Raw genomic sequence first — 19,429 nt, forward strand, 5'->3', positions numbered from 1 at the left:
ATAATCTGCCTAAATCTGAGGCTAAAGACCAAGGCCAGCTTTCAAATATTCCATGGATGCACAATAACCAGCACACAGATTCCTTGATTCTTTGAGATAAGTGAACTCATAAGAGATGAAGAACATTTGTAATAGATTATAGTGCACAACTCACAGCTTATGGTAGCCCACAAGAGGTTTAATAAACCTCCTTTTTTTGCTCTCTGCCTGGGACTACAAAACATGGAGCAGGGGGCCTTCTTCAGGTAGTTATAACTGGTATTGCTTGGAAGGATACTTCTTAGATGCAGGAGGGGTATTTCCTTGGGCTCTCCATGGGCTCTGTAAAGAAAGCAACAACAATGGCAGGTGCACAAAAGTGCTTCAATACATATTTCCCCAGGTATGTCTCTTTGGTGCCTTGCCGCTGAGAGACAAGTTAGGAACTGTGTTCCCTCTGTCTTAGATAATAATAATAACATTCGGTTTACATACCACCCTTCAGGACAACTTAATGCCCACTCAGAGCAGTTTACAAAGTGTGTTATTATTATCCTCACAACAATCACCCTGTGAGGTGGGTGGGGCTCAGGGCCAAGCTACACATGACGAATGACACTTGAACAGCAAGTGTATTTCTCCCTGTTCACTTGCCCTCCACTCAATCCACTTGCCGTTCAAGTGTCATTCGTCATGTGTAGCTTGGCCCTCAGACAGCTCTGGAAGAGCTGTGACTGACCCATCCAGCTGGCTTCAAGCACAGGAGTGGGGGAATCAAACTCTGCTGTCCAGATTAGAATCCTGCCGCTCTTAACCACTACACCAAACTGGCTCTCAGGAGATGAGGAGACACAACACCTGCTATAGGCGATTTCAGTCAGTGCTATTTGGCAGTTCACTTCCTGGGATGGGGCAACAGGCTAATTCCTCTTGGCTAGTGTGGTGTAGTGGTCAGGCTAGGATCTGGGGGATCCAGGTTTGAATCTTCCTTGTGCCCTTGAAGCTTGCTGAGTGACCTTGGGCCAGTCATACATTCTCAGCCTCATCTACCTCACAGGGTGGTTGTGAGGATAAAATGTAGGAAAACAATGTAAGTCGCTTTGGATCCTCATTGGGGAGAAAGGCAGAGAATAAATGAAGTAACAAAAATAAATAAACTGCCATCACGGGAAAACTGGGGTAAAGGCTTTCACATTATGTCTCTCCCAAGTCTCTTGATTCCACTGCTGAAAGTGGGCCAGGTTAGGTCTGATAGAGACATGCAGCAGAATTCTGTAGGATGTAGAATCTTGAGGTGGTAGAACTCCAAATGGATTATACCACTTCAGACTTTAGATGGGGGGAGTGCTATTTTTGAATGCTGCCCTATGCAAATGAATTCCAGCGAGTAACAGACTAGCACAGCAGGGAGAAAGATTCTATTCAGCCTGTCCTCTGCTTAGCTGGAGGTTTTTATGCAGCTGAGCATTTAAAAAATACTCATCCATACACTGAAGTGGTGCTGTTGATTGTCTCAGGAATGTAACACCTCTGTAGACCTGGCCTTTGTTGTAGTGTTTTAATCTGTTGCAAAGCTGTCTTGGTGATCATTCCCTCTAAAGGTGGAGTATAAATCTTTTAAAGAAAATAAACATAGCTGCTTTAAGACAACAGGGGCAGTCCCAAAGTGTTCTGTATGGACCTTTCCCATTCTGCCTCCCCATGGCACTGAATTCGCGTTCATTTGAGACACAGCCATCCTGATTCTTTTTTCAGCAAAATTGCTTTACTTAAGAAGTGTTCCAAAATAGTATGACACAGTATGACAATAAGCCCAGTTCAGATAATCAGCTGTCATTACAGCAGTCAGAAAGATCTCTGATGCCAAACTCAGGCTCTGTGTTAAAACAGCACAATTCTATTACTCCCCAGCTATTGGTGTTGGGAGAAACAGGTTTTCAGAAAGGAGTTAAACTGAGTGGGCCTGGCAACAGAACAAAGACTCTGGAAATAAGTCAGAGCTATCAGCAGCTTAGACTGAAAGAGTCATTGAGAGAGCAGGGAGGGAGGGGGTGTACTGCACTTTTCAGCACTAGATTAACAGAACAGAGGAAAGGAAGTTATGTGGAATTAGTTACTCTTCGGACAGCCTTTCTCTTTGGTAATGGCAGAAAAACAGGTATATAATTTTGAACAACGGCAATGTATTCTGCATCCATTTAAGACTGATGAAGAATGTTTCCAGAACGAGGTCAGCATATTCATTTGAGAGTGGTGGGGATCTGAGGTATTCGGGTGTCCAAGGATGACGACACTGGATCAGAGTGCCAAACAGCCCACATAACCCCTCACCTTTTCTCCTATCTTATTGGCAACACATTGCCATTCAAGCCTTCAATGCTCCTCTCACATGTCTGTCTGTCTGTCTGTCTGTCAATATACACATGTATATATAATGAGTATAATGTTTGTTTGGGTCATTTACTAGAGAGTAAATGTTGGGTTGAATCCAGCCACCAGCCACCTTTTCTGCTCAATCTCAACCAATTCCTCTTCTTACTACAGCTCTCATCCCACAAGGGTTTTATCCATGAAGGTCTGAAGAGTGCCATCATCTATTTATGGTTAAAGTGGACCCCAACTTCCCTTTTTTGCCAGCAGAACACCTGGTTGGATAAAGCCCATTACTTATTACTGATAGATGCTGGAAAGGTGGGTGAATTGGGGCATTTACTGATGTTTCCAATTGGCCTCCTAAAATATTCTGACACTGACTGCAATACATTTATTCGTTTATTTTATTTGATAAAATTTATGCCCTGCCTTTTTGCGCTCATCAGGGCCACCAAGCAGCTAACAAATTAACAAATAAAATTAAAACATATGTAATAAAATCACATCTTAAATGTTAGAAGAAGGGACTGGTGATGTCTCTTGCTCAGGCCTTTAGGACTGCCAGTGGAGAAGAAGGAAGGCAACAACCACAGAGTCAGATAGATAGACAGGCTGCTATCAGTCTCCTTCCTGCCAGGGGAACTTCCTTCCCTTCTCTCCCCCTCCTCTCTCTCTTCTTCCCTGCATGTACCAGGAGCAGTTGGTGTCTCCTCCTGAGAGAGATGGCCTACTTTCTATCTAAAGCCATCCTTAGCTAGTTAGATCAGTTAATAGTTCTTTCTCTCCACTAAGCTCAGGGCTTTTTTTCAGCTGGAACACAGTGGAATGGAGTTCCGGCACCTCTTGAAAATGGTCGCATGGCCAGTGGCCCCACCCTCTGATCTCCAGACAGAGGGGAGTTTAGATTGCCCTCTGCGCTGTATGGCACAGAGGGCAATCTAAACTCCCCTCTGTCTGGAGATCAGGGGGCGGGGCCACCGGCCATGTGACCATTTTCACCGAGGGTGATTTAAACTTTAAAAAACTCTCCTCTTGTTCCAGCTGACCCAAAGTGACGTCATTGGGCAGTCCTGAGTTCCACCACCTCTTTTCCCAGAAAAAAAGCCCTGACTAAACTTATGTAAATATATTTCTCTAGATAAGTAAACAGTTATGGTTCTCTAACTTGGAGGAGAGCATCATATCAGCCAGAGCATCAACCGAGTTCTGCCTTGCAGTTCCTACTGAACATGCCTTCACATATGATAGGATGAGCTTTCTCGGTGACTGCCTTACCCTATGAGTTTGTGATTTAAAATTATAGCCTAATTCATGCAGGCAATGCTACTTGTTCTTTGAAGCCCTCCAGTCTATCTAGGATTCCTGGAAGACTTAAGAAAAGGTTTCAAATTATCATTCACTGTGACTAATTACTACTTAATTTTGTGCAGTTTAGAACAGGAGTTCTTGCCCAAAATAAAGAACAATAGGTTCAGTGTAGCAGAGAGGAGATAGCATTGTCCCTCCGTCCCTGATCAACACATGGTAATGCTAATGAACTAGCTAGGCGATTAATCTAATCAAGCATAGGACAGAGAATAATATTCTCAAGAGAAATGTCGTTCTTGTTGCTATCTTTTTAATAGCTTGCACGTTGTTTCCATCTTCACCAAAGTCCTTGTTTACTCCCTGCCCTGAAAACTCCAGTCTTGTTGGGAAAGCTGGTTGCTTATTTCTGATTTTAAAAAGAGATACCAGCAAGTTTGGAAAGGCACCCAAATTAAGAACTGGTTTCTAAAAACAGATATAAATTGATACAAGAAAGGGTTGCAATTGAAATGCAAACATGAAATCTTGACATCAGTAGTACTTTGGATTCACCTTCCCAGACCCTAAAGATTTTCCCTGCGCCAATAGATGCTTGAAACCCCCCCAAAATAATATGTTTTCAGATGTCCTCCAAATGTTTGTGGCACTAATTAAACCAATAGAATCTGGGTTTCTGAAGCCATATGACACAGTTTTATTGCTGAAGTTAAAGTAAGTTTAGCTCTATAAGCATATTGGCTGAGAAACCTCCCGGGAACCGTATTTAAATGTTTTGAGCTCTTAAAAATAAACAGGATTTTTTTTTGGCACAAACAAACTTTATTCCAGCGTAAGTTTTCATGGACTAGAGCCCACTTCTTTAGATGCAAGAAGCTACTAAGTATAAACAATGACCTCTGTTATTTATCATCAGATCTCTATATGCCAGTATCCAATGGAGTGCTGAGAAACAAACTCCAGGATGGGGCCATGCAGATAGGAACAGACCTGGCAGAGGACTCTTGAATCACCAGGAGCAGGAATTAGGTTTAGCCTTATCCCAACTCTGTCCCTGAGTTGCACCCACATAAAATAAGTAGAAGCTAGACTAATCAGCGGTTTAGAGACTGGGCTACAGATCAGGAAATCCACAGTTTTAATGCCATTTCACACTGTCTCCACATCAGCCCCCTCTTCACCTGCCACATGAGTATATTAATGCTGACTTACCTTAAGGGGAGGGTGTTGCAAGGATTAAAACAATGTGAAATGTTTTTCTCTAAAGCATTATACGAATGATTATTATTATTATTTCTTATTCGTATTGGCTGCTTCCAACCAAGCAGTTAAGAAAACTCAAGTGCCCTTATTTTTTCTTAAGAAATGGCAATGATTCCCACCATTTTCCTCTTTCCCACTGTGGTCTAGGCCCTCTGAAAATATGTTCTGATGAACACTCCCTCAGCAACAGCATAGTGGGGGGTCTACAGTCAGAGGGAGGATTCACAGAGAATCAACATCCCCGGTTAAGAAAATTTAAGCACTGTTCAGGTTTTTTAATGTGGTAGGTTGGATACAGACCATTATTATTGTTGTTGTTGTTGTTAATGGTTATTATTGCCAGTCACTTCTATGGGGGAAGGTAAAATATTGCAATCAGAGGCCTGACTGAAGTAAAAGAGACAGCTATCATTCTTCCCCCAACGCTGAAAAGTTCTTCCTTATATGACATAGATCCAGCAGAGACATGCAATTGGGTGGTATGTACTAGGGGTGTGCGCTTTGGGTGTCTGGTTCGGAAAAAATACCCAAATCAGTCCCTATTTGTAAAGATTCGGGATTTGCAAATTGGGGTCAGCATGGTGGCCCCGATTCGTGAATCCCAAATCAAAGCTTCCCTGAAGCATTCGGGTTGCTTTGGGAAGCTTCGGGACAACTTCAAAGGGCCCCTTGTATCCGCTGTCAGGTGGGGGGATTCCCCCCTCTGCCACATGGCAGCTGATAGCTTAAAGGGACCTGCCACTTGCAAGCAAGTCCCTTTAAAGTATCAGCTGGCGGGCAGCAGGGGGATCTCCCCCTGCCACCTGATACTTTAAAGGGCCCTGACACTTGCAAGCAGCAGGGCAATTTCAACAGCCTAGTTCCCACCCCCAGCCCCCCAGCCCAACCCCCACTTACTTTTCCTCTGATGCTGGGGTGGAGGAGGCTTCCTCTGCTGCCTGCAGGCCCGCGCGGCAGTGAAGGAGGCAGGAAAGGGCCCTCCTGCCCTTCAAATGGCAGCTGCGGCTGTCATTTGAGGGGCAGGAGGGCCCTTTTTGGCTTCCTCCTCTGCCGCTCAGGCCTGCAGGGCAGCAGAGGAACCCGAAAAGGGCCCTCCTGCTGATCAAATGACAGCTGTGGCTGCCATTTGAGGGGGAGAAAGAGCATTTTTGGCCTCTTCCACTGCTGTGCGGGCCTGCAAGGCAGCAGAGGAAGCCAAAAAGGGCCCTCCCGCCCCTCAAATGACGGCCGCAGCTGGAAGGCCCTTTTCCACCTCCTCTGCTGCCACACGGGCCTGCAGGGGAGCAGAGAAGTCCTCCACCACCCCTGAATCAGAGGGAAGGTAAGTGGGGGGCTGGGGCTGGGGGGCTGGGGGCTGCGGGGCTGGGGGTGAGGCACTGGGTTGGGGTAGGGGCTGGGGCTATGGGAGGTGGATCTGTTTAAAGGGCCCTGCCATTTGCAAGCGGCAGGTCCCTTTAAACTATCAGCTGGCAGGTGGATGGGGGGGATCTCCCCAGCCACCTGCCAGCTGATTGTTTAAAGGACACTTTCCTGCAAACAGCAAGAAAGGGCCCTTTAAATTATCAACTGGCAGGCAGCTAGGTGGATTTCCCCCCCCTCGGCCGCCTGCCAGCTGATAGTTTAAAGGGACCTGTCCCTTAAACTGGCTGGGGGGTCGGGGTGCTGGGAGAAAACCCAGTGCTCAGAATCACTTTGGAATGCTCTGAATCTTTAGGGAGCATTCCGAAGCGATTCAAAGACCTGAATCAGAAGCAGCTTGCCACTTCGGGTTTTGCGTGTTTCCGGATGTTTTTCCTGCTTCGGGTAAATCCGAAGCAGGAAACCCGAATTTTTTCAGGCTGCACACTCCGAGTATGTACACTATACTCCTGTCAGGGGCCTTGAAACCTATGAAACTTCTCACCTGATATATACCATCCTTTTACAAACATGAGTAGTTTATATCATTCTTTCCACTATGCATTAAATTAGTACAATGCTGTCCTTGATAGCAGATTGTAGGGTGGCAATGGTGGGGGGGGGGGAAATCACCAAGCTGACTTGCCATCCTCATTTACAAGGTAAGAGTTTCTGCTATTGTAAAGGGACTTCAGTAGATGAGGTGCTGAGAAAAGAGTTTAATAGCAGACACGTACACAGACCCTCTAATTTTCCATGATTCTCAAAGAGTGACTAATGCTTCCAAGAATAATCGTGCAATATCTGATTAGCCCAAAATTAGCTACCATAAAAAGGACTACTGACTATTATGCAGTAAGATAACGAGACAGAAAGGGTACCATTTAACCTAAACTATTCAGAGACATCTTTACTGTTAATGTTTCAACTTGTGGGTTGATGTCAGCTAATCAGGAGGGAAACCAAACTGGCCCAGTTGCATCACAAGGCCAAGATCCAGGGGCAAAACAGCAGAGGAACTTGGAAGGCATAAAGGGATTTTCCCTGAAATCCTGAGACACAGAAAACACAGTCTAAATGGAATATATAAGCAACTACAGAGAGTAATATGTATCTATTATCAAAGCATATCAGTAGGGATACCTTCAAATTCTACTCCAGGCAGACTTTAGACCAAACCCTAAATACTAACTAGAATGGAAGAATTACAGGGAAGTAGGACCTGCCATTGACCTTCAGGTATGTGCGACAGTATCTTAACATATGTTTATATTTTCCTAGGCTATGCAGGACTCCTTCCTTGTATACTTCAGGACCTAAAATGAAGCAAGGAATTAGTAGAAACTCATTCCCCTAGAACCCTAAAGGCCTTCTGACTAGAGGCGGGCATGAACCAAAATACAAACCAAAGTTCGTCACAAACCGAGCCAATTCATGGTTCATGAACCAGCAGTTTGTGGGAGCTCACTTCTCATGAACCATGATGAATTTTAGTTCAGTTCATTTGATTCGTATTTTGGTTTGTCACTGCAGACAGCCTGGCGCCAGTCAATCAGTTTCCTAGACAAGGGGGGGATGGGTAATAAACACAAGCACCAGCCAATCACTACTTCCAGATGAGAGCGAGCCCTGAAACATTATATATTTGTACTGACCTTTATTCATTCAGGAACACACCAAGAGAGCCAGTGTGGTCTAGTGGTGTCTAGGCATGTGTGATTTGGGAATCCGATTAGGAAAAAACGCCCGAATTGGACCCAATCCGTAAAGATTTGGGATTTCTGAATTGGGGCCAGCATGCCCCAAATGAAAGCTTTCCGAAGCATTCATAATGATTTGGAAACCTTCAGGGCTGAGTTTAAAGGGCCCCTCCACTACTTGCAAGCAGCAGAGGGGCCCTTTAAACATCACCCCAGCCACCACCCCCACCATTATGGTATTTCTGAATTTTTTCAGAAATTATGGTAAATCCGAATCATTTTAGGCTGCACACCCCTAGTGGTGTCAGATAAGGATCTGGGAGACCCAGGTTCAAATCCCCCCATAATCATAGAGGGTAGCTGTGTGACCGTGGGTTAGTCACACACACTCAGCCAACCTACCTCACAGAGGAAAAAATAGACAACTTCATGGTGCCCTGAGCTCCAAAGAAGGTTGGGATGAAAATGTAGCAAATAAATAAATGCTGTGTGTTGTACATCCCTACAATCATTTAAAAGATGTCCTCCACCACTGCCCCATGCACTGTTAACACATTTTTTTAAAAAAAAATTAAGCTTATTTTTAAGACAATCTGATAGTATCTGTTGTCCCTCACGTTTTTCAGAATCTACAAACGGAAGCACCCCTTCATCTTTCCTCATGTTGAAGAAGTTTATGCCAGTCCTTAATGTGCTTTCAACAACTTTTTAGTACAATGGTCAATATGAGTTAAATCAGAAACAGTCACACAAACACTCTGCCACAAACCCAGTTCAAATAGCATGTGCATGTCTCCATTCTCACTACATAACTAGATCAGGCTACCTGCTCCTCACTGTGCCCTGACATTGATTGGAGTGTGGAAACTGACTTCTTCACCCAAATCCACTCAAACCATGAGCAGGCCTCTTCATTGTTTGATGCCTTTGTTTCCAATTCACCAAAAATTCATCTGTACAAATAGGCCTCGATGGAGAATGTCCTCTCCCCTTAATAGAGTCCTAATGTGTGGATATGGGCAGCTGACACTTTTCATAATGGAGAGGTAAATACAATCACCTAATAAATAACATCCCACTAAGCCTCTGTTAAAGGGACAGGACATTTTTAGTCCTGGCAGTTTGCAGCAACCGTGTGAACGAAACAAATGGTCTTGTCTTGATATCGTTTTGCATAATCTAATTTAGCTTTAGCCAACAAACGGACAGTGTAAAGAGCACTTGGTATCCACCCAAGGTAGATCACTCATTGTTTAAGGTATGATCTTTACACTGTTGAACATTTGTTAAGAAAATTCAGCGGTTAAAAATACACTTGTTCTCGCTGAGCTGTTTTGTTTCCTGTATTGACAAAAGGTGTAAATCGGAAGAGAATGTCCTGTCCTTTAAAATACAAAATGCTTTCATAGACCTTGTTTCAATTCCCCTTTCAAAGGAGGGGATGGGAACAAGGCCAGACATTACATAACAAACCAGAACAGTACCCAGAATGCTTAGGAAACAGGTTGTTCTAATTTGCACCCTTATTTTATTAAAGTTTTTTTCCCAGTAAAAATTAAAACAAAGCAGCCTAAATGTCACAAGGCAGCCGCGCCAAGGGGAGGAAAAGAGACATGCTGAATAACAATTGGTTGCATAAAGCCATATTATTTTTATACCTTTGTTACTACAAACAGGGAAATGGCTATGTAATTGTAATTCTTTAAATGGATGTACAGTATAAATATATCTCCTTTTTAGAGATACCTGCTATTTTTGGAGCTCATAAACAGAGACAGGCAATAAAACACAGGATATAAAGACTTGCATGTATTGTATGAATAGCAAAAGTCAGATTTTCATTATTAGCAGCAATGAAATCCTCTCTTTTATCAAATTCTTCTTCCTCTTGGCCTCCAACTGAGAAAAGGGGACCACCCATTTGATTGTTTTAGCTCACTACTCTGCTAAATTTGACTACAGAAACTGTTCACGGAAATAAATTTGGACAGACGTCTTTGAATTGTTTAACGTTTCTCCGGAAACTAAGGCTGTATGGCTGCATCACAGGGTGCAAAATATTGCCTCTACAACAAGAAATCTGTAGTGGAGAACGTAGGAATGAATACACTGTGTTTTACATTGTAAGAAATGGCAAAAAATGCACATTGTAATATGTTGGGCATTTCCTAGATAATTTCAATAAAATACATTTTAATTTTTCTTGTCTGCCACGTTCCATTGTTTTTGCACCAATTACACAGAACACCAAAATGTGGAAGCTGATTTACAGCCTTAGAAAGCATTTCACATAAAAGACTACCATCACATTTTTCATTATATTTCTCAAATGAAAAGGGCAAGAGAATTAAAGCCAACGGCTTACAAAGTTGTAACTCTTCTTAGGATTGCACTGTTATGCTCCAGCCAATGTGAAGCATTTTTTATTTCAGCAGCATGGCTAAACATGCAGTTAAACCTCTCCCAAAGATATTTAAAAGTGCTTAACTTTTGGATGGATCATGTTTTTTTTTTTCTTTCATGAAAGACCTTGAGGGAACTGGGTCCCTGCCTGGCCTATCAAGTCAAACCAATACACCAGCCATGTATTTTGGCCTACCAGAAACTTGACCACTCCCTTATTTTTGCAATGCAAAACGATAACAAAACAAATTTATTGAGCCACAGGTAAACCTGGCTAGCGGGATGCGTTTTGGGTAATGGGACACAAATGCTACTAGTCTGCTCAATACATTCCACCTTTATGCGATGATATATAATTCCACTGGTTGTTGTTAGTAAGTCAGAATGAACCAGTTATGAACCTGGCTGAAAGGGAAGGAAATGATTTCCCTAAACAGCTTGCATCCCATCCAGTGAAGGCCAACCAACACATCAGCCACATATCAGGTGCTTGACAAGCCTCCTTGGTTCTGCAGTCCTCTGCTGGCAGCAAAAACAGGAAGATTGTTGAGATTGTGGTAGACTGCTAGATTGTACTTGTTTTAGCACAGCTTGTTCTTGTCACCCCAGTGATCCATTCAATGACCTTTGAAGAGGGTGTTTTTCTATTAACGTTCTCACTACAGTGTTGCCAATGGTCTATAGTGCTCTACAGCAGCCTGTATCAACACTGTACCCTCCGCTAAGCTGCCATTCATAGATTCCATTGTCCAAGAAGGTGGATCACAAGTTAGGCATGTCTGCTTTATACTATGCTGTAAATATAAATAGCCATAACAAGAGGTGCACGAGTTCAACGATGGTTTAACGGTTTCCTGTCGTCTAAGAGAATACTATGCACCAATGACTCTTGCACTCAGTAATAGTTTACCATCCTCAAACATGTAGCCCCAAAGAGCAGGAAAACGACTTTCTCTAAACCTGAGTGGTTATAGGTCGGAATTTTTCTGCACTGCGGAGTAAAAACTGATGCATGTGGAACTACCTTAAATTTGGCAGGTTGAACCAAAGGGGATAGTTAACTATTCCTCAAAATTAATGCCCCCCATTTTTTTTTAAAAAAAAATTGTTTCTTATAATTACATACACAAAGGAAAGGGAAAAAATGCATATATATCCAAACAAAAGTTGCAGGGGCAGGGGGGGATCAATAAACAGGAAACAGAATAATCTACAACAAATCATGACGGGCAAATGGGTAAATCTTGTTGCTTATTTTCTCATTCCATAACATAATAACCCTGGGGGTTGGACTAGCTGACCCAAGAGGTCCCTTCCAACCCTATGATTCTATGATTCTATGATAATAAACATTAGAGAAAACCAAAAAAAGTTGAGAAAACAACTAAACAGCCACAATGCGTGATGCAATATGCAAATAATAATCAATTCAATTGTCTGCTCAACTATAATAATAGCCAAGTATCCCTGATCTCTGGGTTCTTAAATCTGGAGCCATGAACCAACAAGACAGATCTTCCTACACATCTGAAAAAAGTCCCAGGTTTGCAGAAAAATCTGAAATCTTTAATTTTTAAAAAAAAATGGGGGGGGGGTTAAAAAAACCAAAATGATAAAAGGAGAACTTGTAGCTTTAACCAGACACCCTCAGTGGCTGTTGCTAGGCAACCATAACAGTTCTGATGCTATGCCAGGCTTCCCCCCCACCCGCCCTTTAATAAAAAGCAGGGGAGGAGGCAGTGCCCTTTCCAGGGGTGTTTCAGCCTTTGAAGGAGGACTCATTGGGGCCAGGCCCAGAAGCAACCACTGGAAGATCACATGACGTGCATGATTCACTCAAACCTGGCTGCTTGCTACTGTTCAACAGAGCCCCTCCCCCTCCCCAAGCCTGTATAGTGGTTAGTGTTTCAGAGTAGGATCCAGGAGACCCAGGTTTGAATCATCACTCTGCTGTGAAAGTTCACTAGGTAACTTTGATCCAATCAGACAGGCTAACCAACCTCCTAAGAGTTGCTGTGAGGATAATGAGGCAAGGAGAATGAAGTAAGCTGATTTGGGTCCCCACTGTGGAGAAAGGTGGTATATAAAAGAAGTTAGTAAATATGACAAAACACCAAGCTTTAATACCAGGCTTCAATACATATACATGTAGGGTTTCCAGGACCCCTTACCCTCCTGGCAGGAGGGGGGACCCAGTGCTTATGCTTACCTTCTCACCACTCCCATCATGCTTTTTACGCATGTGTGCACATGCTCCGACACATCCAGGAAGTGACATCATCACACACGTGCAGGGGCACGTGCGTGCTTCACAGCAGGCTGATTTGTGAAGCGCAGGAGTGCTCTTGGGGTGGTGCAATGATGTCACTCCTGGGAAGTGATGTTGTGACATTGTTGCGCCACCCCACAAGCATGCTCAGAAGACCCATTCCCACACCTTTCCCCACCCCGATCAGCCAGGTAAGTGGTGGCAGGGGGTGGAGGGTGAAAGTGGGAGATCCCCCACCACCACCGGGGGAATGGGATCCCTAAACACACGGGCATTGGACCTGCTATTTGGACCAGATGTAAATGAAATTATTGAAGCATTGTGTTTTGTATGCAGATATTTGTAGTCTGTTTTTGAGTTAGTAAGTCAGTCAGCCTTTATTGGCATCAATCAGCAGAATATACACAGAGCAAAGTACCAAAAAAAACCTCAAATTATTTCTGGAATCTTTCCTGATGTAATTTTATAGTCATATAGAGAATTGCTACCCTCTCGGTGGTTTCAGGCAAGGAGTCATTCAGGAGGCGATGGACCTTTAAGGAATCTGGAAGGCCCCTCATATTAACTAATTCTGAGTTTAAATATTTGAGACACAAGTCTGCATATAGTTGGAAATAAAGCAGGACATGCAAAACTGTCTTTTGAGTTGTTATTATATTAAATCATTTGTGTAGTGCCTTGAGCGTACAATTGAATTGATTATTATTTGTATACTAGAAACAAAGCCCATTGTGGGGGAAAATACAACAGGCTCTAGAAAGGGGCGGGTGGGCAGGCAGGCATTCCCTCCTCCTCCATCACTGGTCCCAACCGGATGAAGGCGGGGAGGTGAGCATGGCCACTTCCTCTGCATCTGCATCCCAGCAAAGTGAAAGTGGGCAGGCATTGCCTCATGCTCCACTTCTGATCCCGACTCAGTGAAGGGGGCGGGCATTGCTTCCTGTTCCACAGCTGATCCCAGCTGGGTGAAAGGGGAGGGCATTGCTACCTGCTCTGCTCCTGATGCCAGCTGAGTGAAGGCAGGGGGTGGACATTGCCACCTGCTCTGTACCAGATCCCAGCTGGGTGAAGGCGGGGGCAGGCATTACCACCTGCTCCACTCCTGATCCCAGCTGGGTGAAAGGCAGGTGGGTATTGCTACCTGCTCCACTCCTGATCCCAGCTGGGTGAAGGCGGGGGCAGGCATTACCACCTGCTCCACTCCTGATCCCAGCTGGGTGAAGGCAGGGGGTGGCCATTGCTCCTGATGTGTGCTGTTCTGCATTTCCTAAAAAATTTATTCTCCTGTGAATATTATTTTCTTGCAAATGAGCACGGATTCTGCAGGAGAAATTAAGTGAGCACAAATCTATTATTTGCCACCAAAAAACTAGGTCTTCCTTTCCATTGCTTCATCAATGGCAATGGCGTCAATACTGTCTTCCACACAGAAATCCCACACCCTCTATTTTTAGCTCCTGTCCTAATTCCTGGGATTCTCTGGAACAGCAGCCAATGGAGGAATCAAGAAAAAGGTAACACCCTCTAATACTACAGCAGCTTCACTGGCTCCCCGTGGAATTCCGGATCCATTTCAAGGTGTTGGTTTTAACCTTTAAAGCCCTAAACGGATTGGGACCAGCATACCTGAGGGACTCTCTCTCCCAGTATGTGCCCTGGAGAACACTTCGCAGGGCCGGATCGAGGGGGGGCAGGGGGGTAGTCTGCCCCCGGCACTGCCAGGGAGGGGGTGCCAGGAGCAGCTGCCGGGAGCGCGCGGGCACCCGGACTTCACTTCCCAGGTAACCTTGTGAGAAAAATCTAGTGTTCTCCACATGAAGAAAGTCACTTGTAGCTTTGCTCTCAGATCCAAGGCTGATTACAACAGATATTTAGGAATCTCTGCCTGACACTTAGAACTAACATAGGCAGAACATCAATATTACATGTTAGCACCCTTACACTACCAAGTTTACAGCATGCACCATGAAAAATGGCTGGCCCCACAGTGTGCCACATTTCTGGAAAGAGGGATGCTGAGAACATGACTAACATGCAACATGCAGATCAGGCAGGGATGGATGGATGGATTTCACACCTCAAACTAGAACTGAGGGGCATATAGTACTAGTATTTCTGGTCCCAGACTCCACATCCAAACCCAATTCTGCACATCTCATTTGTGGTAGGTAAGTCATTTGGACTGGACACTGGCACTACCTTTGAAATAACTACGTTGCGTTTTTGTTTCTTTTTGAGCCATAAAAAAGAAGAAAACTTTTTGTTGTACTAAACAGTCAACTACAATACAAAGAGATTTCTTGGATGAGGGTTGTTAAATCCCTGTAAATCTGTAGTAAGGATATGCCTTCTGTAGTCATAGTAATGGTCGTTTCCGAATATGTTAACTTTTGCTAGCAAAAGCTTAACCAGTAGGGGGTGTTCTGGAACAAGCCAAGAACTTTCACCATTAAAAAAAAAAGCACCAACATTGTAAGTGTGCTGTCCTTTCCATATTCCACCTGCAAAGTGATATTGCTATTTTTAATGCACAGATGGAGAGTGTATTCCAGTATGCAAACAAACACCCAGATAGCATTAAATATCAACATTTAAAATAAAATAAATACATGTGCAATTGTGGCAAGCTGCTTCAATGGAAAAAAAATCATATACTGCTCACAGTTCGCAATAAAATTGTAATATCCTATTTATAGCAAGTAAAGTTATTGCCATATAAGTTTAATTTTAAAAAGATCACTAGACGAGAGCCCATAAGTCTATTTTATTAGACACCACCATGTTCAAATAGTCAGGGCACATTATAAATCTTTATAATCCTATTTTCAGTGAATTCCACTCCGAGAGATTTGTTTGCTTTTTCCTCTGTTCTGAGCCCATAAAAAGGTGACGAGAATCTTCCTTCTCAGGCAGTTCCAATTTTATGATTAACTGAAAGAAAACAATAAAAAAGGTTATAATAAAAGGGAGACAACTCTAGAAGCATCCTAGGAGTTTCCATTCTCCACAGGATGGCAAGTGTACATAGGAACATCCTAATTTTCCACTTGTTTCTGCCATTGTTACCAAGTAGCAATTGTCAAAGACTCCAGAGAATTCATGAATACCTCTGTTTATGGTCTTCTGGTCTTCTTGAGATGATTTTATACCACTGAAGGAAGCCAAAACCTTCTTTCTCTCTCTCTTTTTTAATTAGTGATAATTAGTGATAATTTTAATTAGTAACTTATGATAGCCTTGTTCCAAGACACTCCAGGCAGCGCATATGGAATTATACCACTTTAGCATCCCTGTGACGTACTTTAGGCATGACAGTGAAGACACCCCATAAGCTTCATGGCTGAGTCCTTCAGCCCAGTTATCTTGCCATTGCATTTGCTAGCTAGCATTCATCCCGTTACCTTTGCCTGTCCTTCTATTCCATGGTGCTTAATAACAACCACCACCACTGCTGTCCAACCTGGAGCCACCATCAGCGCCTGAAACCCTAAAAAAAAGAGCAGATCTAGTCACAGACCTTCAGGCGTCTGGACCCTCAGTTCAATGGCAATTACTTCCTAAGTAGCAAAGAAGACTGTATTGAGCTCTTTGTTTTACAAAGGATGATGTGAGAGATTTATATCCAAAACAATAAACAGCAGAAACAGGGAAGGGGAGAGACCAGAAGACCATGATTTATTTCTTTAGGATACTTCTGTGCTGCCTCTTCAGACTCCTGTTTGAGGAGGCTTACAAATGAAATCACATTACAATATTAAAAAAACAAGCCATTAAAACACAAGCCAGCATTTAAAATATCCATAAAACCATTAAAAAGCTGGTAAGATAAAACCCCTAGTTAAAAGCCTGGGTACAATGATGTGTTTTGGCCTGGTGCCTAAAAAAAAAAAATAGAGACAGGTAGGCCTCAAGGTGTTCCAAGGGCAAGATGTTACCACAGAAAATGCCCTGTGTCTAGTCACCACTCACCACACCTCTAAAGGGCAAAGGCACAAAAAGCAGGGCTTGAGAGGCAGAGCGTAACGGACGGGTGGGAATAGTATGATATTGCATGTAAAAGGAGGTCGAGTCAGAAGTGTAAACAATCCAGTCAGAATGGGTGTGGACCACTCCCAACTGATCATGAATTTGCAAAGTACAATGAATGCTAACAGTGCATGTAAACCTGTGAGGAGGAGGAATTGTTCAGTATTACGATAACCATTCCGAGTCACTTTTCTGTCCAAGTCTGAGAGTATCAAATCTGCATTTGAAAGCCAATTCAACACCTTTTTTCTAGAAGAGGCCCTTTGAAACTTTTCTGCTGAAGTACAACCACCCTTAAAAGAGCCCCATGGTGCAGAGTTGTAAGCTGTAGTACTGCAGCCCAAGCTCTGCTCATAACCTGAGTTCGATCCTGGCAGAAGCCGGGTTCAGGTAGCCAACTCAAGGTTGACTCAGCCTTTCATCCTTCCGATGTTGGTAAAATGAGTGCCCAGTTTCCTGGGGGTAAAGTGTAGATGACTGGGGAAGGCAATGGCAAACCACCCCGTAACAAAAAGTCTGCCAATGCAACATCCCCCCATTGGTCAGTAATGACTCGGTGTTTGCACAGGGGATTGCCTTTACCTTTATTACAACCTTTAAGACTGCAGTTCTGTGTTCACTTAAACACTGCTGCATATAGTGAAACTGAGTAGACATACATCAGATTCTGCCACTAGTCCAGAGTCAAAGTAATGTTCTCCCTCTATTCTCAACGTGTTCCCATTCTTAATCTCTGAGTTATGTCCCTCTTTTGTCTAGCATACGGACTGCCCAGTTTGGTCACTGCAAGCAGCAGAAGGGCATCACTGGCATATGATAGCATGGATCACATAAGAGGATACTTCCCAAGGACTGCCAATAGACCCAGAGAAAAGAGACATCTTATGTGGAAATGTTGGCAATCTTGGATATGGCTGATGTTTCTGGGTGCTGTGAAAATGTCACTTGAGTGGATCATTTCAGGTGGGTAGTCATGTTGGTCTGTAGTAGAAGAGCAAGGTTTAGGTCCAGCAGCACCTAACAGACCAACAAGATTTCCAGGATATGAGCTTTTGAGTATCTGACAAAGGGGGTTCTGACATTATATATCTGAAGCTGCGACTCACAAAAGCTCCTATCCTACCACAAATTTTGTTAGTCTTATAGGTGCTACTGGACTCTTGCTCTTTTCAACTATTATACAGCCTGCCCAATTTCCCAAGTCTCAGAGCAGGTAAACTCACATCATTATTATTTCTCTGAATAACAAGTGATGAAAGATGGGACAGTAAAGGAAGGATCAAGCTGAAATAAGTTTTAAATCGATAGAAAATTTGAAACACTGGAAGTGTCTCTACAAAAGTCAGGAAAACAAGAAGCTGCAACGGGAGGGGAAAGACTTCAGTTATGAAACAGATTTTGATCCTTTCCATTTTATTTTGGGTCAAGTAAGGCTGCCATCTGGCTAGGCAACATAACCAACCTGATCTGCTCCTCTCTTCCTCAGACGTTAAGCAGAAATCAGCAGATGATGCTTTTTCATTGCACAATCACCTGCTCCCTGCTTCAAATCCAGGTGATATGAAAAAGACAGGTAGACGCCAACACCTGTCGAAGGTTTTGAGCAAGGGTTGTCAACATGCCTGCAGAAAAATGTCTTGTCCCTGTAATAGAGGTTTCATGTGTAGAAATGGGTGGATGAAGCTTGTTGTAGTATGGAGGTAAATAACGGCACCCAGTAAATAACACCCCATTAAATCTCTATTAAAGAGACATTTCTTCTCCAGGCAGTTGGGAACCAGCTCTTCCTATTTTAAGCACAACCCGCTTCTAAGAAGTGGCTAGCTGTCCTCACCTGCAAGTTTGGTGACATGCCAGTTAGTGCAGAAAGGTTGCCTTTTCCATATCAAATGGAACTGCTCCTTCAGACCCCACAGGCCTGAGTTCACCAGGCAGTTGTGCTTGTAGTGTACCATTGGGAGGGGCCATAGCTCAATAGTAGAGCATCTGCTTTGTATGCAGAAGGTCCCAGGTTCAATCCCTGGCTTTTCCAGTTAAAAAGATCAGATGGTAGGTGATGCAAAAGACTTCTGCCTGGTCTAGCCCAATGTAAGGCAGCCTAATGGGTTCAGCAGGGGAGCAAGCTCATGGGCCCACCAGGAGAGACATGACATCCATCTATAGTTTGTAAGTAGAGACTTACTCTAATTGTACAGGGTGTTCAGCATTTGTTCAAGTGGCGTCTGCTAAAAGAAACAAATAGTCAAAATCCCAGCAAACATTTTCACCACGGGACTGTTCGAAGCCACGTTTTGTAGACATCATCTGCAGGTTAACAAAGAAGAGGCAGGAAAAGTATGACATTACCGCTTCCTTGGTGATTTTTTTTTTTGCATGCATTTAATTTGTGTAAATATACTCCAAAGATAAAAATTTCTATTCTTGTCTCTTTTATGTGTTGGTTTCTAGACATGCCAACATTAAAGGGGTGGAAGGGACTGGAGAATAAACAGAATTAGACTGGAAGTCCCAGATCAGGCCCTGCTGGCCAAAGTTTGTCATAGCAGCAACGAAGCAGCATTGATGAGCAGAGCTCCAGCAGGCTTCTTTGTTACTCATCTAGGCATAACGTCTTTCTCTTCAAAAGAATTGTCTCCAGGATTCTGGTAATCAATGGAAGAATAACAGCTGGCATCAAATTGGAACAAATGTATCTGGGTTTTATGGAAAGGTA

General features: G+C 43.4%; 1 non-coding gene across 1 annotated transcript; it reads left to right on the forward strand.

Moving 5' to 3' along the window:
- Nucleotides 1–18,673: 18,673 nt before the first annotated feature.
- Nucleotides 18,674–18,748, forward strand: TRNAT-UGU (transfer RNA threonine (anticodon UGU)). The gene has a single exon. It is a non-coding gene; the product is annotated as a tRNA-Thr (tRNA).
- Nucleotides 18,749–19,429: the final 681 nt, after the last annotated feature.

The sequence above is a fragment of the Eublepharis macularius genome, chromosome 5 (assembly GCF_028583425.1).
Source record: "Eublepharis macularius isolate TG4126 chromosome 5, MPM_Emac_v1.0, whole genome shotgun sequence".
Classification (NCBI taxonomy): domain Eukaryota; kingdom Metazoa; phylum Chordata; class Lepidosauria; order Squamata; family Eublepharidae; genus Eublepharis; species Eublepharis macularius.